At 39.2% G+C, this 24,544-nt stretch overlaps 1 long non-coding RNA gene across 1 annotated transcript in view; it reads left to right on the top strand.

Moving 5' to 3' along the window:
• The window catches only part of LOC137266394 (uncharacterized), a 108,764-nt gene that overhangs the window by 14,479 nt on the left and 69,741 nt on the right, over nucleotides 1-24,544 (top strand). Inside the window, exon 2 of the long non-coding RNA XR_010954977.1 lies at nucleotides 18,534-18,646. This is a non-coding gene — a long non-coding RNA (uncharacterized lncRNA). The remainder of the gene's footprint in view (nucleotides 1-18,533; nucleotides 18,647-24,544) is intronic.

Below are 24,544 nucleotides of genomic sequence, written 5' to 3'. Positions count from 1 at the left end.
TGTAGGTTCTGTTTGTATACTGCTTTAAATTGTTGCCATAAAAGCAAATAGTGTACACATACATTTAATGGCAAAACCATGGATTGGACTCTATAAATATTGTATCAGCTGAAGTAATAAATGATAGGGTGGCAGCATATACAAATATTGTAATAAAAAAAATGTTTATTGTTAGAATTTCTAAGATGTTTTTGACTGAAATTATGAAAGAACCTGGTAATAGTATTAAACTAACCCAGTTCACTCTCTCTCTCCTAAACGATGCTGTGAAACAGCATGTAAATGTCTTCAAACTCTATAAAACATAAACATTTACCAAATTCTCATTTTTTATTTTGGTTGATAACACAGTCATTTAGCACCAAGTATATCAGTGTGATATTGCTGATAAATTGCTTCAAGTAGCATATCAAACTCTGCTTCCTCATTCGCTGTGATTTAGTTTGGCTGTAGATGCTGTTTTTGATGGCGAGAATGGCATCAATGAAACATTTCTCATGGAGCTTGTCTGCCTCACCAGGGAATCCACCATTCTGTTGATGCTTTTCTTGATATAAAAATGATTTTACTCATTGTGTGTGTCAGTTTAATATTTCAAGACAAATAGAATTACAAGCCCATGCCATGAAATATTATGCGGTGTGTCATTAGAAGCCATTTGTATGGAGGACTATAATACATATTAACGTAACATTGCTTTAGAATGTACATCATCGAATTTGCAAAGGGTTTCATGACCTTTGATAATTATCTAATGACTTTCTTTGTCAAAAAAATTCTTTTAAAGAGTATGATTTGATAATGTGGATTGATTTCTTCAAACATTTAAGTTCACTGTAACCACTAGCCATGAGTTGAGTTGAAATGAAATGGAATTTGATGTCACATTCAAGATTAACATCCTGACGGTGACATTCTTTCACAAATGTGGGGGTGAGGGCTAATGTCTTCTTTTATCACACAGTCAGAGAGGCTTCTGCAATACCATGCCAGGTTGACCTTATACATGTCTCTAGTCCGATAAGCCCTTCTTCCACATTACTGCTTTGGTTTGGTTGTTGTTTTGCATGGCACTCAACAATATTCCAGTCATATGGTGACAGTTTGTAGGTAATAGAGTCTGGACTAGACAATCCACTGATCAGCAGTATGAACATCGATCTATGCAAATGGGATGCAATGACATGTCAGCCAACTCAGCATGCCTGGTTACCTGATTTTGACAGTCGTGGCTGGTTTACTGAAGACCAATTCTAGCATATATAGTACATTTAGTGGCCAACCTGCCAACTGCTTCCATTCAACATCTGCCATCCCTAAGTAAGCATTGGTTTCAAAGCTTTTGTTTTTCAAAGCTCAAATAGATTTTTGTTTCACTCAGAGAGTAGGTCACTACAGGGCTTATTTTAAGCAGAACAAAACTAAATTTGAGAGTTCTGTTGCTTCTTCACCGAATACAAATTTGTTGATTGTGGACAATAGTTTCGGTACATAAGACTCGTGTTCAGTGCATTCTTGGAGGGCACCTATGGCAAGACTGTAGAATGTGAAGCTGTCTGTCATAACACAGGATATGCAATAAAGAGGCAAAGCTAGATTGACAAATGTATGTGTTTTTGATTACTGCTTGCAACACATAAACCCTGAAGCTATCTTGGACCATTAGTATTATGCACTGTGCAAAAGTACACAGAATCCCTTCAGCGACTATGGTAAACAAATAGCTGATAACAAACATAGTCAATAAAATGTGAAATTTGAGATAAATTATCTCTAAACATGACAATTTACCATTTGACTTACATTTTCTCTTCTGTGATGCATAGTTTCATATCAAGATACATAGATTGCTTTGTGTATGATCTCGTAAACTAGCAATCAGCTGTATGCACGTTTTTCACCAATCTGCCTGCGATTCAGCTGAATAATACCAGTGAATATAACTTCAAAGAATTTGGGTTTAATGAATTTATGAACATGCTATTTCATCAAAAATAAATATATTTTATGTCTCAATATTGAATTATTTTTATTGCAGCTTTTGCTAAAAATATTTGATACAATAATAGCACTTTAGAATTATTGATTGCTATTGATGGATAATTGTTGTGTGTAGAACAGTTTAATCAGTAACCAAAGAGGCCTGACACATTTCTGTTGCAGCAAATTGATGCAAACAAAATGCGATGCCTTAATTATAACAGTGTTATAAGTACAATATTAGTCAGTTACATTCAAGGGTGGTGGAGGGGTAGCCTAGTGATTAAGGCATTTGTTCAACATGGTGTAGACTAAGGTTCGGTTCCCAACATGGGTAGAATGTGTGAAGCCCAATTCTGGTGTCCCCCCCCCACCATGATATAACTGAAATAGTACTAAACACAGCATTGAACCATGCTCACTATATTACCTTCTTCAGAAATATAGCTGTCAATATCTACACATAGGCACAATATCACATACATCTAAAGCTGTACAAGAACCTTGTTCATGTCATGTGTCTTTGTATCAATCTTACATTTAAAACTCTTTGAAGAATTTTAGGATTCTAATAGCAATATAATTCCCAATTATATATATATATTCCAATTCTAATAGTCCATGTTCATCTCCTAACTGTTTCAGTTGTTTCATTAGTCAGCTGAGATAGTAAACGTGACATCTGTATTTACGATTTTAACAGTTCTTCAGCAAAATTTTATTCATTTGCACAGCAGTGGACAGTCATTCAACATATTTTGGGCTAATCCTTATGAACGGAGTATGTTGCTTTTGTGCAAATGCCTATTGTGGATGTATTGCTGTCTGCTTGAATCAACCCTCATGTTTATGTATTTTTGACAATCTGTGAAGATCTGGGTTAGAATTGAACTTCAGTAGCCTATGCATGTCGTAAGAGGCAACTAATGGGATCAGGTGGTCAGACTGACTTGGTTGACACGTCATCGCATCCTAGTTGCAGATATTGATGCTCATGCTGTTGATCAGTGGATTGTGGTGTAAATCTAAACTCACTCACTCACTTTTAACAGATCCATAGTTGCAAGACAACATTTATTCATGTCAATCCTGGTTGAAGTATTCCACCAGTGAATTGGCCATTTTACTCATGCTGCCTTACCACTGCATTATATATAACTCATATTCACCACAGCATTTCTCTCATGCTGCCTTACCCCTGCATGTTATATAACTCATATTCACCACAGCATTTCTCTCATGCTGCCTTACCCCTGCATGTTATATAACTCATATTCACCACAGCATTTCTCTCATGCTGCCTTACCCCTGCATGTTATGTAACCCATATTCACCACAGCATTTCTCTCATGCTGCCTTACCTTGCATGTTATATAACCCATATTCACCACAGCATTTCTCTCATGCTGCCTTACCCCTGCATGTTATGTAACCCATATTCACCACAGCATTTCTCTCATGCTGCCTTACCCCTGCATGTTATATAACTCATATTCACCACAGCATTTCTCTCATGCTGCCTTACCACTGCATATTATATAACCCATATTCACCACGAACTGAAGCTGAATGATTACTCTAGACATGGAAAATGTCAAATGCACACCAGTGGGTGAACTTTATTGTGTTACTTTACAGTCAGAATTATGCTGGTGTTGACGACACTTGTAATAAAGTCATTAACTGAGCATTAAGTGAATGACAAACACGTAACTGTAGGGTTTTTATGATAACACATAGATGATGAGAAGGGAGCAATGATTGAACTGCATACAGTTTGTCTGCTAAAAAGGGAAAGTTTTAACTGTTTCAAGTACATTAAATAAACTTCATTGACTTCAAAATAATGCATAGATGTAGTTTGTGTATACCGAAGAACTAGGTCATGGGTAACTTGTAAGTAGTATCCGATCAAATATGATAAGTCAAGGGATTTTCAAGGAAACACTCCCTTGCTCGTCCAAAACCAAAATATTGTTTGGCTGATACTAACTGACCTCCTATGAAATACAAACATTATTCAAGAATTAACATGCTTAATTTTTCTTTTCTTTTCTGTTTTTGTTTGTTTGTTTTTTGTAGTTGTTTTGTGTTTTGAGGGGCAGGGTGGGGAGGGGGGGTAAATAAATTATATTGTATTATTTCATTTGCTTCAGAGAAACTGTTTTAAATGTCTTAATTTCTTCCAAGGTATGATCCAGTGTTCATGCTATATTTTTGGGCAGGGATGTGGACAAGTGGTTAAAGCATTCTTAAAGCTTTCTGTCACCATGTCGAAGCGCCAGGTTTGAATCTTACATGTGAAACCTGTTTCTGTGTCCCCAATATGCTGTTGCGGAAATATTACTAAATTTGCAGAAAATCTTACTCATTCCCTCCTATGGTATATTTTTCCATATATTTGAAAACAGAAGGAGTATGCATGTTATTATAATTAGTTGTTATGCAAATATGAGAGCATCTTGATGCAAGCTCTTACAATAAAGGTGGAGACGGAATGATTGAATGCAACATGTATTCAACTCTATATGGAGAAGTGGTTGAGTTATAGCTGGGCAAATAACAGTAAGTCATTCCAAATTTTCTCCAGTTGCCATGATAACCATTTTACACTACCAAAAAAAAGGTCATGACCATGGACAAAACAACAAAGGTTATGTTAAAGTAAATCAGCAAGAGGTTGGTTAAACTCCAGATCATTTTACCCCTGCAGCCTTTCACAAGCAATTAACAGTCAAATAAATCAAGATAAGTGTTGCAAACAACTTAATTATGTTTGTTATTCAAGCAGAAATCAACAAGTGTGAAGATAGAACTGCCACTCTGTGTTAATTTTTTATCATGTAACACAGCGGGAAATACCTTGAACATTCCTGATAGTGCTAATTGCATTGTTTCCCATCAAGTTTCTGGATAGAACTGGTCTTGAAGCACCCATGGTGTGGGGAGTTGGGAGCTCAGACTCGCTGACTCAGATAAGGCGAGTTGTATTATCCCAGCTGAATAGATCAATGCTCATGATGTTGATCACTGGATTGTTCAGTCCAGATAGTCTTTACAGACTGCTGTCATGTAGCTAGGATAATGCTGCAATGTTTAAGAACCAACCATTTATTACCACTTGCTGAGGGAGAAGATAGGGTAGCATAGTGGATCACTTATCATGCTTAAGAAATGAGTTTGTTTCTCCATGTGGGTGCAATGTTTGAAGCCTATTTCTGGTGTCCTATTGCTGGAATATTGCTAGATACAGAGTAAGACACAACTCATTTGTAATTTGAATGCAGATTTATAACTAAATACCAATAATTTTCTTCTTTTTTTTTTCTTGAGATTTGCATAAGCTCCAATGTGAACTTGTTCTTCAGTACTCATTCAGGTAATTTCATTGGTGGTTTATCAACATGCCACTGTAGCATCACACTATCAACCACTGGTTTATTCATGCCAGACTTTCATTACATGCTGTCACAATATCCTGTTGGATAAAATGTCAAATAATTTATCCTCCTTACAGTTCTCTCAACAACAGCATGTGTTAATAAGTATTGTTTCAGCTTTTAGCATATTCCAATAATACTATGGCAGGGGACACCAGAAATAGGCTTCAGATGTTGTACCCATGTAGGGATTCGAACCTCAGGCTCAGCATGGCAAGCAAACACTTTAACCTCTAGGCTGACTTTCACCTGAAGTTTCAGTTTTGTCAATGGCATCTGTCAATTAGAAGTTTTTCAACCAGTCTCAAATTAAAATGGAAACAATACCTAATTTAAAGTGTTTTTACCTCCTTAACCTTCCCAAAATTTATGCTAGTCTTTCTTGTACAGCACTAACAAAGTCTGAAGAATGATTTCAAGAAACATTAAAGCCAAAATCTGAAGATAAAAATTGTTAAGTGTTTTATCGTCATCGTAGTATGGTGACATTGAATTAATTAACTGACATAAAATCTGTAGTAGTGTACTTATATTGAATTTCCCCACTTGAATTATTGGTGAATTAACTGATTTTTAAGAATAAATTGAAAAATTGACTTGAGAAGAGAAATGAAGGGGAATTTGAGGAGAGGTGAGATTGTCATGATTTCAACATTGTCTCAAGAGCAGAAGTTGATTTTGTTCAAGAGTACAGATATTTGTTGACCTTTTACAGTCTTGAATGTTAATGTGACACTGATTGTAATCAAAGTAGAAACTTAGCACTCAACTCTATATGTATTTTCAATGCTGAAAGAATCATTTTGGGTAAAAACTTGTAAATCTTGTTTGTTACGTGCCCCATTAGACTGCATTCAGCAGCCGTTTTACTCCGGTGAGGATGAAGAAGTAACCTTACAATGAAGGCAGAAAACAGCTTGACAGGGGCAACATGTCATGGAATGAGGATAGAGATTCACATGGGACGTCAGTACACTAACACCTCTGAAATAGACATTTTACAGAAAAAAAACAGTTTCTAAATCATTAAAATAAAATGTAATGAAAATGTGAGTCCAGATACTTCCTTCATTTTCAACCTGAAGTGGTACAAATCTAGACTGAAACTGTGGAAGTCTACACTTGCCACATAATCTAGACTTGCATGGACTTTCATGGATATATTTGTTTTAGGGTAAATCAGTGTTGTTTTATTCCGCACTCAGCAATATTCCAGCTATGAGGCAGTGGTTTGGAAATAATCGAGTCTGGACCAGACAATCCAGTGATCAAAAGCATGTGCACAACTGTGGACCAATGACATGTGTCAGCCAAGTCAGTGAGCCTGACCATTGATCTTGTTAGTCACTTCTTACGACAAGCATAGTCGCCTTTTGTGGCAAGTATGGGTTTGCTGAAGGCCTATTCTACCCCCGACTTTCACGGGTCATGTTTTAAGGTCTGTATGGCAGACAAAGACATCAGCCGTGGCCCTTGGTACAACTCGTAAGAAAATAGTTTAAGGATGTAATTAATCAATTATTTGAAAAATCATCAACTTCTTACCCTGACTTGCTCGCAACCAAGCAGGTGACTACTCGTCATGTTTCCCAGGTACCAGCAGATTAATCTATACTACCTTTCACATCCTCCTTGGCCCAGTTGATGCGGTGTCCGCTGAGATAATGGAAGGTTAGCGACTGTTTCTCCCCTGACCATGTCATGGGGTAGCCTAGTAGTCAAAGCATGTGTTCATCAACAAAGTCAGTCCCACACATATTGTTTAAAACATTTGGGTGATGGGATAGGCAAATGGTTGCAGTCATGCTGAACACCTGGGTTCAATTCCTCACATGGGTGCAATGTGTAAAGCCTATTTCTGGTGTCAGTGCTGTGATATTGAATTAATATTGCTAAGAGCAGCATAAAATCATACACACTCACTCATAGAAAGATGGCACTCCTTGTTTCCGTGCCTGGTTCTGAACGTTATATGCGGTATGCAGAGGATGGGTGTCTTAATCCATGATTTCTCAAGCAAGCATATTTCAGTGTATCTATGACAGACTGTGATGTTTCTCATGGAATTTGGGTCAAACAAACCAGTATTTGTGGTTAAATGGCATATCACAAGGATTGTGCTGTTATGTTCTTAGATGTGTCTATTATTCAATCAATATTTTACATATTATGGTACCCGTGAAGGTCCCGGGGTAGAATAGGCCTTCAGCAACCCATGCTTGCCATAAAAGGCGACTATGCTTGTCGTAAGAGGTGACTAACGGGATCGGGTGGTCAGGCTTGCTGACGTGGTTGGCACATGTCATCGGTTCCCAATTGTGCAGATCAATGCTCATGTTGTTGATCACTGGATTGTCTGGTCCAGACTCGATTATTTACAGACCACCGCCATATAGCTGTAACATTGCTGAGTGCAGCGTAAAACTAAACTCACTCACTCACTCACTCACTCACTCACTCACTCATATTATGGACCATTTGAAAAAGTAAGAGATGAGACTTGTGTCAAAAGAATGTCTTGTCCAGCCTATAATAAAATGAGCGGTAGGATAGTCAAGTAGATGTTCATCATACAGAAGAGCCAGGTTTAACTCCTGACATTTTCCGTTGTTTCACCTCTAACTTCTTTGATCAATGACCCTTAAAGATGTGTCAGTCAACTGGGAAAAATACTACTGGTAGCCATGGAAACTGACAAATTCTCCACTGAAAAGCTGTATCTCTTCCCTCATGACATCATAATATGAAGCATGTAGTGCCATGAGTTAAAAAAAACTGTTCTATTAGCTATTTTTTAGTTCACTATGTACAAATTTATTTTACTGACATTCACTGCTTTATTTAAACTATTTTATACATTTTACAGAGCTCTTGTACCAAAGAAATACAGGATAAGCAACACGAGTAATTCCTAGGTATGCTCCAATTCAAGTTAATTAGCTTTCCTCATGACTGAGCAAAGGAAGTGCTAAAGACTTTGGCATTATAACAGATGTAGTTTATTATTTAATGCATCTGAAAAATAATCTGAATTTTTGAAAAATAAGAAGAACAATGTTTATCTGGAAAATACCAGTGCCGTTTTCCCAGTTGCATGCCAAGGACACACTTCCTACTCAAGCACTCATTGACTTGTATAACGAATGTTTGGGAATGCAATGCAGAGCTGCAAATCTCAGGAATTCCAGAGACCAATAATATAAACCTGATTTTTCCTGATTATGTTTCTAGGCCTGCCAGACCCATACCAATGTACACTGGTTTAGTCAGAGTGGTAAACACACGAGACCTACTTCCTGTCAGTTTTTCAGCCCACGTCAAACCAACATGCAGTTATGTAACTAAAATGTTACAAACAGCTAGCTCGCTCGCTCACTCACACACTCTTATAAACTAAACCGTACATTGAAATTTTATCTTGGTGGGAATACCAACCTTGCTGATCTAATGGTGTTGGAACTGAAGGATTAATCCGGTTTAGACAATGTGCCAGATTGTACAGCTGATGATACATGTACAAGCCACAGATGGGACTGAGATTTTACGTCAGTGTGGACACCTTGCTGGATTGGACAGATGCTGGTTTGGGCAGCCTCCACTGTATAAGTAACTTTCATTTTTGTTCAGTACTATGTATAAAAATATGTTATGACATTTTAAGGAAATACTAGTGAAATGTGTGTGGACAAGAAATGTGTGCTGAATGTGGTATCAACAGCCCACGTAATTTCAGCCGTTACTGTAGTTCAACGATTAGATGATTAGATTAGATTAGCCTTACTAATGATGATGATATAATATCCATTCAAAAATAGCTGATTGATTGAACATTTTGACACTCGGCCTTAACTTCATCACTTATTCAGTTTGTTAGGTCTTGCCAGGAAAAGAAAAACCTTGGACCAGTCCACAAGCTTTCATAAGCGTATAATTAAATGTAGCTTGGTCCACGCAAACACCTTAAACATTGGAACCCACAGATGTAATGTGAAAGGTGAAGATAGACAGTATCCAAGAGGTTATTGTGGAAAAGAAGATGACATCCCAAACAAATGGTACTTGTGAAGATTTGGGTTAGAAGTAATCTTCAGTAACAATGCTTGTCATGGGAGGGCGACTAACAGGATCACTGGATTGTCTGGTCCAGACTTGATTATTTACAGACTGCCGCCATATAGCTGGAATATTGCTGAGTGCAGTGTAAAACTAAATTCACTTACTTACTCACTCACCCACTGATTCATTCACCAGCCCATCCAGGGTGTCAGGGACAGATTTATGAGAATGAATCACCGAAAATCAGTGAAAACACCAGGTGTTCAAAAAAGGTTACTCAGTCCTGCCCCACCAGAAGCTCCTATCACTCCCAATTTACACATAAATGGTGAAGTAGGAACACATCTTAACGTTTCCATCATATTTGTTAATGAGAAAATGGATGCTCGATCATAACCCGCTACAAACACAATGCAACGTAGGAGTTCACATGTTGAGTTAAATGTTCATCAAAGCAGTGTTTCTAAATTGATAAACATGCCAATTTATCCTTGCAAATAACTGTGGCATAAATCCATAAAATGTATTGAAACAACCATTATATCCAATATCTCATAAAATATTTGGCAATATTTAATCCAAGTGTGCATGAGAATCATTTCCTGTCCAGATGGGGTTGTTCTCGTGAATATGCACACAAGGAGCAAACAAACAATCTGAACATTGTAACTGCCAGTGTTATCCCATCATGCACTATTTACACATTTAGTTAATAGTTATCCATTATGACTTGCTTTGACTCGCAAAATTTTATTACCAACCATTTTCGCATTGTCACACAGTTCACACACTTTTAGAACATTTCCTATGCATATGCGTGCAGTAACGCAGGAAAATTGTCGATCAACTTCCAATATGGGGATATCTGGTAAGTATCGGAATAGTAGACAGACATTTTGAGCTAATTATGAGACAGGTGCTTGTTTGTGCAGCAATTTCTGTCACTGTTTCCAAAAGTTTGTGTAAACTTACGTCAATGTTTCCAATGTGACATATAGTCCTTATTACTTGTAACAGACTCACGAAATATGGCAATATTTATTCAAAGAAAAAAGCTCGCTGGACATGCGCTAATACTGCTCTGACAATAAGTATTATTGCTTGCAACAACAACATTTATTGACAAGAGAGCTTGTAAAGATGCATCCATTTTACATGTGATTAACATCAATATTGAGTTTTGATCACGTAAATACAATGGGAGTATGCATTGTTTGGTCAAGGGCACATGCATATTGCCAACCAGGTCAGAGGGAGTACTGTGACAATGGTCGGCTGATCAGGTTCAAGATCTGGTGAAAATTTGCTGTTGGTTGAGTTCATATGTATCTCCATGTGACTGTGGGACAGTGGGGTAACCTAGTGGTTAAAGTGTTCGTTCATCATGCCACAGACCCTGTTTCCATTGCTCATATGGGGAAAATGTGTCAGTTCCTTTTCTGGCATCCCCTGCCATGATACTGCTGGAATATGTCTGATCAGCTGATCAATGTCTGTAGCAAGAAGCTTACAAAGTCTACAATTATGCAGATTTTGTATGAAGAGTTATGTCCCTTCATGATGGCAGGATCTAATGATTGCCATTTGAAATATATGTCAGCAAGGGACGTTTTGTTTTGTTTGTTTGCTATTTAATGCTGCACTCAGCAATATTACAGTTATGTAGTGAGGTTCTATAAGCATTAATTCAGTGCTGAACACCGTGAGTATCAGTCTACACATTTGGAAATGATGGCTTTTGTCAACCAGGTCAGCGAGCCTGACCACCCAATCACATTAGCCGTCTGTTGTGACAACCATGGGTAACTAGAGATCAATTCTGACCCAGATATTATGGGATATATAATATGGGACATTTTAGGCTCAGAGAAGAAAAAAATATAACTGGTCAATAGAAATGGTATATATGCATAGCATCTGTCTGTATTGTATGTAAACATTTTTTTGTAAACCAGATTAAGAGTAGTGAATATATTTTGTCAGTTAGTAACCAAAAATACTTTGTGTGTATGATTATGTCATGAATTTAATGGTTTCCAAATGGTTTGCAACAAAATATATTTTTGCTACAGCTATTCTCAAAGCAAGTTGAATAATTGATAATGAATATATCATTTAAAATTGGAACCTCACTGAAGCTTTAACAAGTGAGAATAGGCAGGAGATGGGTAGACTGTTAATTTGAACCAAAGAAAGAATGATCTGAATAATTATCTGTCTTGAACTGCCAGCACAGGTATTAAAAAATAGTGTCTTTATAATAGTGAGAAGTGTCTAACAACATTCCACAACCCACAAAAATACACTGTACTGATTACGTACCACATTTATTGCATTCCTTGGACCCATCACAACCACCATGGACCATCACAACCACCATGGACCATCACAACCACCATGGACCACCACATCCAACAATGGACCATCACATCCAACAATGGACCATCACAACCACCATGGACCATCACAACCACCATGGACCATCACAACCACCATGGACCATCACATCCAACAATGGACCATCACAACCACCATGGACCATCACAGCCAACAATGGACCATCACAACCACCATGGACCATCACAGCCAACAATGGACCATCACAACCACCATGGACCATCACAACCACCATGGACCATCACAACCACCATGGACCATCACAACCACAATGGACCACCACATCCAACAATGGACCATCACAACCACCATGGACCATCACAACCACCATGGACCATCACAACCACAATGGACCACCACATCCAACAATGGACCATCACAACCACCATGGACCATCACAACCACCATGGACCATCACAACCACCATGGACCATCACAACCACCGTGGACCACTACATCCAACAATGGACCATCACAACCACCATGGACCATCACAACTACCATGGACCACTACATCCAACAATGGACCATCACAACCACCATGGACCATCACAACCACAATGGACCACCACATCCAACAATGGACCATCACAACCACCATGGACCATCACAACCACCATGGACCATCACAACCACCATGGACCATCACAACCACAATGGACCATCACAACCACAATGGACCACCACATCCAACAATGGACCATCACAACCACCATGGACCATCACAACCACCATGGACCATCACAACCACCATGGACCATCACAACCACAATGGACCACCACATCCAACAATGGACCATCACAACCACCATGGACCATCACAACCACCATGGACCATCACAACCACCGTGGACCACTACATCCAACAATGGACCATCACAACCACCATGGACCATCACAACCACCATGGACCACTACATCCAACAATGGACCATCACAACCACCATGGACCATCACAACCACAATGGACCACCACATCCAACAATGGACCATCACAACCACCATGGACCATCACAACCACCATGGACCATCACACCTATCATGGACCATCACAACCACCGTGGACCACTACATCCAACAATGGACCATCACAACCACCATGGACCACCACAACCACCATGGACCATCACAACCACCATGGACCATCACAACCACCATGGACCATCACAACCACCATGGACCACTACATCCAACAATGGACCATCACAACCACCATGGACCATCACAACCACCATGGACCACCACAACCACCATGGACCATCACAACCACCATGGACCACCACAACCACCATGGACCATCACAACCACCATGGACCATCACAACCACCATGGACCACTACATCCAACAATGGACCATCACAACCACCATGGACCATCACAACCACAATGGACCACCACATCCAACAATGGACCACTACATCCAACAATGGACCATCACAACCACCATGGACCATCACAACCACCATGGACCATCACACCTATCATGGACCATCACAACCACCGTGGACCACTACATCCAACAATGGACCATCACAACCACCATGGACCATCACAACCACCATGGACCACCACATTCAACAATGGACCTACCACATCCAACAATGGACCATCACAACCACCGTGGACCACCACAACCACCATGGACCATCACAACCACCATGGACCATCACAACCACCATGGACCACTACATCCAACAATGGACCATCACAACCACCATGGACCATCACAACCACCATGGACCATCACACCTATCATGGACCATCACAACCACCATGGACCACTACATCCAACAATGGACCATCACAACCACCATGGACCATCACAACCACCATGGACCACCACAACCACCATGGACCACCACATCCAACAATGGACCCACCACATCCAACAATGGACCATCACAACCACCATGGACCATCACAACCACCATGGACCATCACAACCACCATGGACCATCACACCTATCATGGACCATCACAACCACCATGGACCATCACACCTATCATGGACCATCACAACCACCATGGACCATCACATCCAACAATGGACCCACCACACGTACCATGGACTGTCACACTAACAATGGACCCACCATTCACTGGCAACACCCACCATATCATACCTATGATGGACCCTCCCACCATGGACCCACCACACCTCAGATGTACTTTCAGACAAATAATGGATCCACTCGTCATTGGCAACACCTACCATGGACTATCACACAGAACACACTGAATAAAAATGACATAAAACATGCACTGTTTACCAACGACAGCCATAATTCTGCCAAGCAGTAATGATTCAGGTTCGAACTGATCTTCAGTAACCTATGCCTGTTGTAAGAGGTAAATAAAGCGATTGGGTGGTCAGACTAGCTGATATGGTTGGCAATGTCTTTGGTTCCCGATTGTGAAAATTGATGCTCATAGTGTTGATCACTGGATTGTCTGGTCCAGTCTCAATTATTGACAGACTGCCACTATATAGCTGGAATATTGCAGTGTAAAACTAAACTCACTCACTCATAATTCAGCCAGGAAGTGAAGTCTGAAGTGATCAGACAAGAACGTACAGGTGGCGCCATCATATTCTAACATGCACTACTGGAGTACATTATTTTTACATGGAATTACAATGTAAAAGTAATGAATGTATTTATGCCACTGGTCAGATAAAGTAGGCTCTCAGCACCAAACATTCTGAATTTGATTCGTAACTTAATTGTAAGAGTAATTGGTGGGTCATCTTTGAAATTGAGTCTCAGAACATTGTATGAGATCTTAAGTGCTCTTCAGAATTGGAAGAGATTGTATGGGTTCACCATCCTCCAACTCCATCCATCTCATAATGGAGCATCAAAATCCAACAGAGGAATTAAATTTGCAGAGAATGAACAACACATAGCAGTGTTTTTATGTCCAAACTGGTCCATTATCACAGATTAATGTGGCTTCGATGTAGGCAAGGGAGGTGGTGGAAGTAAGATGTCCTCAAGAATCGTCACCAGGCATAGATAGATTTTTTTCTTCACAGACTTGAAACAAAAAGACTGTGAATCATTTCCATTACTTGGATGACGCTAATGAACTTGTGTGAATGTGGACAGCTGTACGGTGTCCAGGGAAGCCTATCGGGTAGGCTGTCGTCAGAGAGCTTGGTTTATATGCCGGAAATAAATCAATGAGCTTTATATGGATGCAGGTTTATAACCCAGCCTTGGCCAGATCACCTCCTTTGTAACTACCAAGAACAGTTTTAGAATTCAGGAGATTTGTAGCAATGACTTAACTTTTAAATAGCAACAGAGAATGTTATCAGTGGAGTGTGTATAGAATTCTTTATGCGTTTTGTTCATGATTGGTGCACAGGGCAGCATTCATTCTCAGCATCTTGAAATATTGAAATCCTAGGAATTACTAAGTTTATGAGGGCAGTTAGGTAGATTGGGAAACTAGTACTTTTCCAGATGGTAGAATGGGAATGCTAGATGCAGACAATAGAGCAAAAGGTCAGAGCTTGGGTACATGGAAGACTGGGAAACGAAAAATAGAATAGATTGTAGAATGGAAACTATACTGGGGGTAGAATGGGAAACTATGCTGGAGGCTGAATGGGAGACTATAACAGGTAGAATGAACAAATAGACAAAACCAAATCTGGGAAACTGTTCTGGACATAGAATGCAAAACTATACTGGAATCTGACCAGGAAACTATAATGTAGGTAAAATGGGAAGGTATTTTGTAGAGGCTGAATGGGAAACTATACTGGAGGCAGAATAGGAAACTGGGAATAAAATGAGAAACTATACTGGAGGCAGAATCGGAAACTATGTTAGGAGTAAAACGAGACACAAAACTGGTTGCTGAATTTGAAACTATGCTGGAGGCGGAATGAGAAACTGGGTTGAGGGTAAAGGGAGAAAGTATACTGGTGGCAGAATGGGAAACTGGGTTGAGGGTAAAGGGGGAAAGTATACTGGAGGCGGAATGGGAAACTGGGTTGAGGGTAAAGGGAGAAAGTATACTGGAGGCGGAATGGGAAACTGGGTTGAGGGTAAAGGGAGACACTACACTGGAGGCAGAATGGGAAACTGGGTTGAGGGTAAAGGGAGAAACTATACTGGAGGCTGAGTGGGAAACTGGGTTGAGGGTAAAGGGAGAAACTATACTGGAGGTGGAATGGGAAACTGGGTTGAGGGTAAAGGGAGAAACTATACTGGAGGCTGAGTGGGAAACTATAATGGAGGCAGAATAGGAAACTTGGGGTAAAATGATAGACTATACTGGAGGCTTAGTGGGAAGCTATAATGAGTGAGTGAGTGAGTTTAGTTTTATGCAGCACTCAGCAATATTCCAGCTTTATGACGGCGGTCTGTAAATAATCGAGTCTGGACCAGACAATCCAGTGATCAACAACAACATGAGCATCGATCTGCGCAATTGGGAATCAATGACATGCTTCAACCAAGTCAGCGAGCCTGACCACCCGATCCCGTTAGTCGCCTCTTACGACAAGCATAGTCGCCTTTTATGGCAAGCATGGGTTGCTGAAGGCCTATTCTACCTCTAAACTATAGTGAAGGCTTAATGGGAAACTATGATGGAGGCGGAAGGGGAAACTGTGTTGGAGGCTGAATGGGAAACTATGATGGAGGCGGAAGGGGAAACTGTGTTTGAGACTGAATGGGAAACTATGATGGAGGCGGAAGGGGAAACTGTGTTGGAGGCTGAATGGGAAACTATGATGGAGGCGGAAGGGGAAGCTGTGTTGGAGGCTGAATGGGAAACTATGATGGAGGCGGAAGGGGAAACTGTGTTTGAGACTGAATGGGAAACTATGATGGAGGCGGAAGGGGAAACTGTGTTGGAGGCTGAATGGGAAACTATGATGGAGGCGGAAGGGGAAACTGTGTTTGAGACTGAATGGGAAACTATGATGGAGGCGGAAGGGGAAACTGTGTTGGAGGCTGAATGGGAAACTATGATGGAGGCGGAAGGGGAAACTCTGATTGAGGCTGAATGGGAAACTATGATGGAGGTGGAAGGGGAAACTCTGATTGAGGCTGAATGGGAAAGTATGATTGGGAAACTTGACAAGATATGTACAGAGGGAAACTAGTTCTTTACAAAATATTGTAGACCATGTAAGACCCTGTAAGATATGTTAGTGCTCATCCTGAATTATCCTAATGATACACGTATAATATGAAGGCAGAAATATGATATCAAAACCTAAGAGCATTTTCTTTGTTTCAAACAAAACCCCAGTTACAGGAATAGAAGAGTATTCAAAACTGATGGATGGTTTGCCCTGTTTCTGTCAGCTGGAACCTAACCCTGATTAACACATCAGCAAATAGCCTCTATTGTCTTCTCTCATCATCACTTTTGATACCATAACTGGGTTTTAGCAGTCACAGGAGATCTAGGACTCTATCCCAGGCTGCCTCAATCCTGTCAAGTGTCCATGAGCCTTGTTAACAAATTGATCACTTTTCATCATGATGTGCATTCCCTGTCTGCAATTCATGTCCTATTGCTGTCACTGCCGTAGCTGATTAAGCCTGGTGATTTCCTTTGAAAAATACTTTATTCAGATGTTAAAAATATTCAAGGAAGTGAAAAATGTGACATTTTTCGGCAGAAAAACAAGATTGGGTCAGAAAGCCATCAAAATAAACATGTAATTATTGGCATAAACATTCCCTATGGGTTGAAGGAAGCATTTCTTCTCCACTCTTGACTGACTATTCTCAGTAGAGAATATTTTTCTTTCTTATCAAAGGGAGGTAACATCTTGGTAGAAAGTAGTCAAAATTAGAGCTGTAATAATTAATGTTTTTGTAAAATTAACAATGTTTATAACATATACGTTCATATATGCTTTATCTATTTTGATTAAATGTTTCATAGGTGACAGCTTCAACACGTGAAGTTGAAGAAAGTATGGCTAAATAATTTCTATTCAGCACTTGCTAAGGAGCAAACTCTATAGTCAAATGGTTGGTTCTTCTGGGGTAGAATAGGCCCTCAGCAACCCATACTTGCCATAAAAGGTGATTATGCCGGTTGTAAGAGGCGACTAATGGGATCGCTGACTTGGTTGACACTTGTCATCAGTTCCCATTTGCGCAGATCAAAGTTCATGCTGTTGATCACTGGATTGTTTGGTCCAGACTCGATTATTTACAGACCGCCGCCATTTAGCTGGAATAGCTCAGTGTGGTGTAAACTCACTCACTCATTGGTTCTTGACAATGTTGAGTAATATAATATCAGACACTGGGTGTGTTGATGCAGATTATATGTCATGCCTAATAGACATTAAGCGATTGTTTCTAATAGCAGTATTTTATACCAATTCTTCTTTTCTATATATTATTAACATATATGTGGCAGTCAAATCCAAACATGTACACATATTTACTCAATTAACATGTTTAATATTACATTTGATTTTATCTAAAAACCATCCAGGTCCACTGTTATCATTTCATTAGAGTTTTATTGACAGCAACAACTAATTAGTGTGTCAAAGTGTAATTGCAAATTTGTCAGTTGAGTCAAATCAGATTCCATACAAGGTTTATCCATCCATTAACTGTCCAGATACCAAATAGATTTCTATGATAAGGCTGATGTCTCGTTTTACAGGTGTAATGATTACTGGTCACAAGCCTTCAGGAACTGTCACAGGATAGTGGAGCTACAGTACCCCAAGGCATCACCATTCTGATTAATGTCATATGCTTCAATATATCTTCCAGGTGAGAATGTGTGTTTCAGACAGTCAAAAAACATAGTAAATTAATTTTATGTTTGACCTGAATCAAGATACATCACACTGATGACATATATCAGTAGTTATAGGCAGATCCACACCACACTTTTGTCCTGAAAGTTTATTCAATGACCATTGAAGACAGGCAAAACTGAAGTGTGCACCTCCCCTTTCTCAAGAGTGTGCACCCTGCCCCTTCTCAATAAAGCTGTATCCACCCTTGGTTGTTAATAGTAAATCAGTACTTCGCACTAGTATATTAGTAACTCTTGCAGTCCTTTCCAGTAGCCTCAGCCTCGGAGAGATCTGTATCTGTTTTTGTATCTGATACTTGTTATCAGGTTGGGTTTTTTTTTCATCTTTATGTGTAATATCTATAAAGGTTTGTGTAGCAGCCACAAAATTTCCTAGTCATGTGATGGGGCACCCTGCTACATTTGCATGCAAAGTTATGGTTGTATCAGTATTGTTTTTCACTATGGATGTTTCTAATGGCCTGTGAATTCCTGACTCAATCATTTGCAACAGCACTAGCATAACGTCATCAAACTGCTTCTAGGTTTGTCAGCATCATTAGCAAATTGACAAACTTTATGGATTGCGGCTTCTTATATTTTGTGAGTGCAACATCTAGATACACATTCTTGTACTGTTGTCAAGCAGGAAAGACATTGTTATCATTGACATTCCTTCTTGACAATGGTACAAGGATCTGTATCTATATGCTGTGACATTCCTTCTTGACAATGGTACAAGGATCTGTAATGAAACACCATGACTTTCCTTCTTGACCTTGGCACAAGGATCTGTATCTATATGCTGTGACATTCCTTCTTGACAATGGTACAAGGATCTGTAATGAAACACCATGACTTTCCTTCTTGACCTTGGCACAAGGATCTGTATGTATATGCTGTGACATTCCTTCTTGACAATGGTACAAGGATCTGTAGTGAAACACCATGACTTTCCTTCTTGACCTTGGCACAAGTATTTGTATCAAAAGGCCATGATATTCCTTCTTGACAATGGTACAAGGATCTGTATCTAAACACTTTGACTTTCCTTCTTGACCTTGGTACAAGGATCTGTATCTATATGCTGTGACATTCCTTCTTGACAATGGTACAAGGATCTGTATCAAAATGCCATGACATTCCTTCTTGATAATGGTTTAAGAATATGTATTGAAAGGCCACAATAATTCCTTTTGACAATGGTACAACAATCCATATCACTCTATACTCAGAAACCGTTCCATATTTTTAGACCAAACTTGATAGATAGAATAAGCTCAACCTATAGTTGTGCCTTTCACTATTTACAGAGTTTTGACATTTTGGTGTTAGTCTGATGTTTTGAACATTTTGGTGTTAGTCTAATGGTGTAGTGGGCTTTGTTTCCAGAGCAGAACTCAAAAACCATTCAATATTTTAAACTTGGTAGATATATCAATCAGAACCTAAAGTGGTGCCTTTTGCTATGTACAGGTTTTTATACTGTATTATTTTCTCGGTTTCCATGGAAACATTTCGGACTTTGTCTCAAAAGTGAGAGGTGTGTTTCGTTTCCGGAGAAGAACTCAAAAACTTTGTAATATCTGTCAGCAAAAGTAGGTAGATATGTGTAGCAGACCCCAGAGTGGTGCCTTTTGCTATTTACAGATTTTTGTGAATTATAATTTTCTGGGTTTCCATGGAAACGTTTCGGACTGAAAATGGAGGGATAGGCTTTGTATCCAGAGCACAGCTCGAAAACCATTTCATATCTTTCCACAGATGTAGGCAGATATATGAAACAGATCTTGAAGTGGTGCTTTTTGCTGTTTACAGATATATGGCATTTATTATTTTCATGACTTCCATGGAAACGATTCAAACTTAATCTACGAAAACATCGAGTAACTGTCAGATAATCTGTCCTTTCAGATATGTGGGGGCCAGGGGGATATGTCATCCTCTGATGACTCTTGTTGACAATGGCTCGAGGATCTCTATCAAAAAGCCATAATATTCCTTTTTGACAATGGTACAAGGATCTGTATTGGAAGGCCATGATATTCTTTTTTGACAAGGGTGACACCCATTTCTTGCACTCCCTAAAAGTGACCTAAAACCAACTTCACCCAGTCAGGTGAAAGGTTTTATAAAGGTGAGCTACAGAACCCAGTTTCTTATCAAATATTATCATGGTCCCACTACTGAGCACCTTACAACTGATGCAGGTTCCAAGAGGCAGCTAATAACATCTTGTTAAGGTAAATATATACGTACACTTTGATCATGTCTGTCAGAGCCAAGTACAAAGGTTACTTCAAGACTGAGAACTTGCAGCTAGAAATCATATTATCATCTGACTGGGATGTAGGTAGACACACAAGACATATGGCTGAAGATTGCTGATTGATTACATTTTCTCTGCCAAGTAGGTTATTCAAGCAGACATGGTAGTAGCTGGTAATGGAGTGGTTGTTCCAATCTGTTGTTATGAAGGTGAACTATTAATATTCCATGATTTTGTATGGTGACAAGGTATTTGTTCAGTTACAGCCAACAAAACCAGTTAATTAAAGCTATGAGTCTAAATGTTGGTGGGGAAGCGACGGGTGGAGGGGAGTGTGACATTAGTGCATCTGCTCGTAGCCATACTTCATGATGTCCTGATTTACTGAATGCTAAGCCCTGGTTTATGGTAATTCTGTCCTTTAATACTTTTGTTTAGACACAAGTTTTGGCAGGAAGACAGAACAGTGTAAGATGCCAGTTTGTTACAGGCACGGTGTTGTTTAGTATAATCATCTTAACTATTGTTTACTACCTTGGGGAACTGTGCAGATATATACATTACCAGAATGAAGCTGAAATGTATGCCTTTCCTCTGTAGATGTGTCATACTACCAAGTATTTTCAATGTCTATTGTCTTTATCCTCAGTGTGCATCCCCTAGACTGTAATAGTTTGTGTATTGTAAGGTACAACTCTGCAGTTACCTATTTTAGTACTATTTCATTGGTTTTCACACCAGCATCATGAATCAGTAGATCATGGCTTACAATAGTTGTTATAACAAGTAACAGGTGTTGTATGTGGGAACTAACTTATCTCACACTGTACTGTCAGGCTTAGATCTTTCCATCAGCATCTCCTATGCACAACACTATTCCCAAGTCGTCTTGTCGTCATAGTCTTCTTCTTCTTCTTCTTCTTCTTCTTCTTCTTCTTCTTCTTCTTCTTCTTCTTTAACATTGTTGTTATTACATTTTGTAATTGAAATTAATACTGCAATGATGTATATATTTCAACTCCCTTTAATGCTGATACAACACAAACTTTTAACTCATTCACACTCACTGACCATCATCATCATCATCATCATCATCATCATCATCGTCTCATTTTGTAGTATTGTTTCTAACTTATTAATGATAACAGGGACTGGCTGTACATGGGAAGTGTTACACGTCTGTTATATATCCTAAATGTTGACTGTACATAAAAGAAGTCAACCCATAAAAAACTAGGTTACACAGATTTAGCCACTGCTGGCTGTACACACCTAGTATACACACTAGCTTGTCCTGGAAATTGTGCCAGGTAATCAGTCATAAGCATGGTTTTGCACCTTGAAGAATTACTTTCAGGTGTAGAACCAGAGCAAGCTCACAATAGATGTTTAAAATTTGGGCGTAATAGAATGAATGAGTGGCTTTTAATACTTCCAACACACTTCTTTAAAAATAATTAATGCATTTCTTTTTCTCGCTCTCTCTCTCACACACACTCGAGTGGTTTTTAATATTTACAAACACTACTCTAAAAATTAATAATGTATCTCTTTCCCTCACTCCTTCCCCTTCTCTCTCTCTCTCTCACTCTTTGTCTCTGATGAACGAAGCAACTGTTGACATGCCATAGATTGCAAGTGCTATCAGTTTCGAAGCTGTTAAAAGTTTCAGTTATCAATTCCAAGTTGTAAGGGGTAATAAGCCTTTCACTGCATCAGTAGGAAAGTGATTGCATATTTATAATATCAGCCAAAATATTGTTGAAAGTGTGTGCCATCGTGCCTTAAATGCTGCTTTGAAAGTAGTAAATCATGGCATGTCACAGCCGTAATAATAGAAAATTCATATGCTGAATTCTGAAGAAGATTCAAAGAACCAGATCCAGGCCTCAACAGATTCAAGGCATTCTCTTTCTTAAACTGTGTTTAACATAATTTCTCATTAATTTTGAATAATTTCTATTGAGGTGTTTTTTCATTTGTTTAAAATTCACATTCAGAAAGACCATTGAATTTCAGGTTTAGATTTAAATACAACAAAATTTAATTATAAGGGTTTGATATGGAAGGATCATCAGAAGTGAATGAGACCTTGGACAATTACCATGCAAATGAATATCAAGGTCAAGGACACCATGCTGATAAGCTGGGAAATATATGATGGCAAACTGGGATTCGAACCTACAGGTTTCCATCATATCTAAACAGCACTTCTCCACTACTGCACAAGGCTTCAGTCAAAGGGCTATCAGTTTAGCAGTGTTTGAAGATTCTGCATTTTACTTCCAGTAGGAGTATCATTCCACATCATTTGCATCTCGTGAAAAATCATTTCGGTGTATCATGGAATAATAGGAATATTCATGAGACTTTGAGGTTGTGCTATTTTGATAGGTTTCAGATTTATTCCAGTTCCTGTGTGTTCCATGAAGTCATCTGACATGGTATATCTGAAATACCATTCCAAGCAGCCATAAAACCATCGAAACCTATCAATGAGTAAAGTCATACAGGCATTGAAAGTATAAAGACTAATAGATCGGGCTGGATGCTACCATATTCTTGGTACTACGGTGTGATCTTGGGTTGATTTGAGGTAGGAATTGGTATCACTGTTTTGCCTGACCTAGACTGGATTATTTACAGTCTGTATTGATGACAAGGAATATGAAAAAACACACACACACACACACACACACACACACACACACACACTCACACTCACACACTCACACACTCACTCACTCACTCACTCACTCACTCACTCACTCACATATGCTGGAATGGACATGTGATCACCTAGTCTATTTCTGAAACAGGTGCTTGATTTCATCCAATTTCATATCAGTGTAACATGATTGGAATCAATATTGAGATGGATTATTACTAACATTTCCTGTATCAGTTTGTAATATTAAGGATATGGAACCACACATAAAAGTGACAATTTTATATCTTTTGAATAAAATCTTGGAATCATTTACACAAATGTTTTCATCAAAATGTATGCAAATGTTCCATGTTTTTCATATGGAAATTCCTGACATTGCAGAAGGAAAAGACTGATAATTAAATCTCTATTACTTATCAAAGGAGATTTGCAGTAGATATTGACATTATTTATATTGGATGCTGTAATGTCTGATCATATGTATAGCTGTGGGACCAAACAGTCATTTCTCATTGGGGGCAGTAGGTTAGTCTTGTGTTAACTCGTCACTCCAAAGACCTACGTTCAATTCCCTACTTGGGTACAATCTGTGCAGCCCATTGCTGGTGTCCCCTGCTGTGATATTGTAAGACCAAACTTACTTCCTCATTTCTCGTCATCTGCATCATATTCAAATCAATTATCAAGCTGCTTTTCCAAACGTTATAAAAATTAAACAGTAAAGGCATATAGCTCTGACTTATTTCTGTGTCCTTCTTGGTAAAAGGACCTGTGAAGGTCCCGGGGTAGAATAGGCCTTCAGCAACCCATGCTTGCCACAAAAGGCGACTATGCTTGTCGTAAGAGGCGACTAAGAGGATCGAGTGGTCAGGCTCGCTGACTTGGTTGACACATGTCATTGGTTCCCAATTGTGCAGATCGATGCTCATG

Source organism: Haliotis asinina, chromosome 15 (assembly GCF_037392515.1).
Source record: "Haliotis asinina isolate JCU_RB_2024 chromosome 15, JCU_Hal_asi_v2, whole genome shotgun sequence".
Taxonomy (NCBI): Eukaryota; Metazoa; Mollusca; class Gastropoda; order Lepetellida; family Haliotidae; genus Haliotis; species Haliotis asinina.
This window is presented reverse-complemented; position numbering and strand designations above follow the sequence as displayed.